Source organism: Humulus lupulus, chromosome 1 (assembly GCF_963169125.1).
Source record: "Humulus lupulus chromosome 1, drHumLupu1.1, whole genome shotgun sequence".
NCBI classification, from domain to species: domain Eukaryota; kingdom Viridiplantae; phylum Streptophyta; class Magnoliopsida; order Rosales; family Cannabaceae; genus Humulus; species Humulus lupulus.
Genome location: NC_084793.1, coordinates 171,760,975 through 171,766,348, shown reverse-complemented (window position 1 = coordinate 171,766,348; position 5,374 = coordinate 171,760,975). Strand labels below are relative to the sequence as shown.

Sequence of the window (5,374 nt, the reverse complement as noted above, 5' to 3'; positions counted from 1 at the left end):
GCTGGAGCATTGCACAGGCCAAATGGCATACGCCGGAAGGCAAAAGTACCAAAAGGACAAGTGAATGTGGTCTTATCCTGATCTTCTAAGGCAATCTCGATTTGGTAATACCCTGAATAACCATCGAGAAAGCTATAGAAAGGATGACCTGCCACACGTTCCAATATTTGATCGATGAATGGAAGTGGAAAATGGTCTTTGCGGGTGGCTGCATTTAATTTTCTATAATCAATGCACATGCGCCACCCAGTTGTGACCTTGGTAGGAACAAGTTCCCCTTTTTCATTTGGTACCACTGTTACCCCAGATTTCTCGGGCACAACCTGAGTTGGGCTGACCCATTTACTATCAGCAACAGGATAGATTATGCCAGAATCCAGAAGTTTCAAGACTTCAGTCTTTACTACTTCCTTCATCGTTGGGTTCAATCTTCTTTGCGGGTCACGACGTGGTATAGCCCCGTCTTCCAATTGAATGTGATGGGAGCAAATTAATGGACTAATACCTTTGATGTCAGCTATCGTCCATCCTAATGCATCTCTTTGTTCTTGCAACACATTGATGAGTTGGAGCTCTTGTGTGGCAGTGATCTTGGAGGATATTATGACAGGAAAAGTGTTGTCAGCTCCCAGGAAAACATGCTTAAGACCGTCAGGAAGTTGGGCCAACTTTGGTTGAGGAGCTTGTTCAATAGATGGTTTTGGTGTTTCTCGATCTTGAGGGAGTTCCTCAAAGATTGGATTCCAAAACATGGTTCTTTTAGCCTGTGAGTGTTTAACGATTTCAGGGTTGATTGTCGACTCATCAGGCTCAGAACTTTCTGAAATTTGGAAGAGGTGATTAAAATGATTAGACGTGTATTTTGATTCGACCTCTTCCGAAATAAGTGTATCGATGAGATAGGATTGGAAACACTCATCGTTGTCAGGTGGTTGTTTGCCGATGTGGAAAACATTCACTTCTAGAGTCATGTTCCCGAAAGAGATTTTCATGAGACCATTCCTACAGTTAATGAGTGCATTTGCTGTTGCGAGGAAAGGTCTACCGAGAATGATGGGAATTTTGGACTCTATACTTACTTCAGATTGAGTGTCCAAGATGAGAAAGTCAACAGGGTAATAGAATTTTTCAATTTGAATCAGAACGTCTTCTACTATTCCCCGAGGTTTCTTAACTGATCGATCACCCAGTTGTAGCACCACAGATGTGGGCTTGAGTTCTCCTAGACCTAATTGCAAGTATATTGAATATGGCATGAGATTTACACTTGCTCCTAAGTCTAGAAGGGCTTGACCAAATTCCTGTTCCCCTATTTGACATGAGATGGTGGGACAACCAGGATCTTTGTACTTAGGCGGTGTTTTGCAGTCAATTACCGCGCTAGCTTGTTCTGCCAAGAATGCAGTTTTCTTGACATGATGCTTTCTTTTAACGGTGCATAAATCCTTGATAACCTTGGCATAAGCCGGCACTTGTTTGATCACATGCAACAATGGCAAGTTGATCTTCACTTGTGTTAAAAGGTCTAGGATTTCACCATGATTTTCCAGTACCTTTCCAGTGGATTTCAAAGCTTGAGGAAAGGGTGCCTTTACTGGAATGTTTATTGGCACATCATTATCTGGAGCGGGCATTGACGTACTCGTTGTCTTTGTTAACGGTGAAACCGTACTTTGACCACTTCGAGTAGTTATGGCATTAACCTCTTTGAAATTTGTATCTGCAGAGGAGGAGGTTTGTGCCATGTGTTGCCCTTTTTGATGGATTAGAGGTTGAGCGGGAAGTTTCCCATGCTCTTGAATAGCCAAAGTAGTGTTTAGCTTTGTCATTTGGACTTTCATGTCTTTCATTTCCTCTACCATTTGTGTGAAACAAGCTTTGAGCTCTTGAGTTGAGGCTATTTGAGTTTGTGCAAGCATTTGCAAAGTACTCTCAAGAGAATTACTTGACTGCATGATATTTTGAGGAGCGTTGTATGATTTTGGTGGTTGTTGCTGCTCAGGCCTCCATTGGCTCCCAGATGCTTGGTTCGAATCCTTCCAGCTGAAATTTGGATGGTTGCGCCAACCAGGATTGTAAGTGTTTGAGAAAGGGTTATAAGGTTTCTTGTAATCCCCTAAGGCATTGCATTGTTCCTCTTTTCCTCCTCTTAACTCACTAAGAGTTGGGCACTCTTGCGGTTGATGTTCCGTTCCTCCACAGATGAAGCATGGATCTCGTGTCTCTACTTTTGCAGCCATGTGGATTCCTCTACCTTCTTGAGATTTGAAAGCCTCGAATTGTTGTCTCAATGATTCAATTTGGCTTTTGACGTTATCCTCTTCCTTCAATTGGTAGATTCCAGTTGATCGTGGCTTGTCCATAGGACTTGGTCCATTCCATGTGTAGGATTTTTCAGCAAGATCGTCGAGGTACTCGAAAGCTTCATCGGGATCTTTTTGAAGGAATTCGCCATTGCACATAATTTGTACGAATTGTCTTTGTCCAGTTGTGAGACCGTCATAGAAATAGCTGATCAGACGCCAGCTTTCGTATCCATGATGTGGGCATTGATTTATCAAATCTCTAAACCTCTCCCAAACCTGATGGAAAGTTTCATGGTCTTTCTGGATGAAGGTAGAGATTTGTCTCTTAAGGCTGCTAGTCTTATGGGGCGGGAAATATTTGGAAAAGAATGCTTTTGTCATTTCGTCCCATGTTCCGATAGATCTAGGCCTTAAGGAATACAACCAGCTTTTTGCTTTGTCTTTGAGTGAGAAAGGAAAGAATTTCAATCTCACAATGTTGGTGACATCAGCTCGGTTGTTGAATGTAGCCACCACCTCTTCGAATTCCCGAATATGCACGTACGGACTCTCATTTTCCAACCCATGGAAGGTTGGTAGGAGGTTAATCATGCCGGGTTTGAAATCGAAATTTGGCATATTGTTGGGATACATTATGCACGAAGGTGTGGCTGTACGCGTAGGATGTAAATATTCCTGTAGCGTTCTTGGTTGGACTTCATCTTGATGAGCCATCGTGGGTGGTTCAGGAAGTCTCGGTGAATCAGGAGTGTTTGAACGAATGGAAGAAAACGACGAACTAGGAGAGTTTTCTAAAGTTTCTACTTGTTGTCTCACAAATCTCCCTAGTGTGTCTCTGTTTCGTGGCATAAATATTTTTTTTTATTTTTTATTTTTTATTTTGTAAGTATTATAAGCGCAAATATGTAATAATGTAATAAGTATACACCAAAATGTTCCCAGGCCAATTGGAAAGGCTGCCAAGGTACCACTTTAGGCCCAAGAGCTTTTCTAGAACTCCCCGAGGTTCTTAGAAAAGATTGGAGGGTAACGCTAACACAGACCTTATTTAAGAACCAATTTTTCTAAGACAGAACAAGTTTGGTTTTTACTAATTTCCACGATTACACAAATGTTCTCAATACTTTGTTTGATTTTTATTTGTGATTTTTTTTTTTTTTTGATTTTTTTTTTTCCGGAAAAAACCTAAATCTAAAATAAAAATTCTAAACTTAAAATTAAAAAAAAATGAATAAATAAAATAAATAAATAAAACTACTAAGGAAAAATAAAATAAAAGAGAAATTAAAAATTACACTACTTTTTTTTTATTTTTTTTTTTATATATATTGAAAGAAAAAAATTAATTTACTAGGCAAACCTTTAATTGTAGAATTACCTCCCCGGCAACGGCGCCAAAAATTGATATCGCCCAATAAATTCCTAAGCGGTCGCAGTAGTAATCGGGCTATGTCGTATCCACAGAGAGGTAAAGTACAAAATTAAAAGAAAGATTAGTAAATTAAAAATAATAAACTTTGTAAAAATGTGAATTTGAAAAAGAATATAAGCATTAAATGAATAAAATCGAGGGATTAGAATCAGAAAGAAAGTATGGAAGGCATAAGTTTCATTCATGCAAACATATATATATTTTAATAAAATTGATTCATTATACTCAACTATAATTCTACACCATTAATTATAGTTGGAAAATATATATATTAAAGCTCACCTTAAAATATGTTCTTTAATTAAATTATACTAACTTCTAATTTTAAAACCTATCATATTATATACTTTAGAGCGACAAAATACCAATGGCAGAATGCAGTAAAAAGCATATAATATAACAAATATTCTAAATTAAATTAAAAACCTAAATTACATAAGAAGAGCATGACTAGACTTATGTAAAAGATAATAATAAATTTAGAACAAAAATTAGAAAAAAATAAATTTAATTGTAACAAATATATAGAAATGAAGAACAAAATAAAGAATCAATATATTAAAAATATAATATTAAACATGAACTCCACTCTAGCCTTTCCACAAGAAAATTTAGCCTAAAATAGGCATTGTTTTCACTCAAGAAAATGTAAAAGAAAAATAGGAAAAGTAAGTGTTTTTCTCTCCAATACTCTCTACTATTCCCTTGCACAATCTGATCTCATTTTTCACCATTTGGTACTCTATTTATAGTGTAAATAGGACTCAAAATCGTGTAAAACCGTGTATAAAATAGTGGGAAAGTGGCTTAAAAAGCTGATGAAAATGGGAGACACAGACTGGTCGTGGTCGGGTGCTAGGGAGCATGGGCTGACGAGTGGGACGCGTGGCGGGCTACGGTTCGCTGCTGGGCTGGAGGCGTCAGAATGTGTCAGCGTGGCAGGCGGCGTCAGGCATGTCAGGGAGGCTGGCGGCTGTCAGAGTCTCGTCAGGCTGATGGGACCCTCGGCGTCAGAATGTGTCAGCGTGGCAGGCGGCGTCAGGCATGTTTTGGGCTTAATTTTGGGCCATTCCATCTTCAAAAATGCCATTTTCTTCATGATTTCTTCAATTTTAATTATTTATTTCCTCTTTCTTTTTCTTTGTGTCAAAAATCATTTTATTTCCTGAAAATTAAACACAAAATAAATTAAAATTAATATTTTCAAATATAAAATATATGACAATAAATCCATGAAAATATTAATTAAAACTTAATTAATTTTACACTTTAAGATTAATAAAATGATATTTTTGAGCACTAATCAGTGGGCCGAGAGTTGAGTGAACCATGATTGGAGTTGGAGCTCGACCGTAGTGGACGCTTCGACCTAAGGAGTCAGCTCCACAGCCGGGCTCATAGCAACTGGAGCTGGTGGAGGAGGTGTTTTCTCAATCCTCTTGAGGACCTTGGCGGGTCGCTCGGACGTCCGCGAGCCCCTCGGGCGCTTACTTCTCTTGGCCCCGCCACTCTCTAGGATGTTGTCAAGGTCGGAGTCCATCTCGCCTGCACATTTATACCACATTATGAGTTATCCCAAAAACAAAATAATTTAACATGATACGGACAGACAAGGAATAAAAAGACAAGTGGAGAA

The 5,374-nt window shown here is 38.6% G+C and overlaps 1 non-coding gene across 1 annotated transcript; it reads left to right on the top strand.

The window, feature by feature from the left end:
- The first annotated feature begins 2,532 nt into the window (after positions 1–2,532).
- Positions 2,533–2,639, top strand: LOC133813438 (small nucleolar RNA R71). Its single transcript, XR_009884450.1, has one exon. It is a non-coding gene; the product is annotated as a small nucleolar RNA R71 (small nucleolar RNA).
- The last annotated feature ends 2,735 nt before the right edge of the window (positions 2,640–5,374 follow it).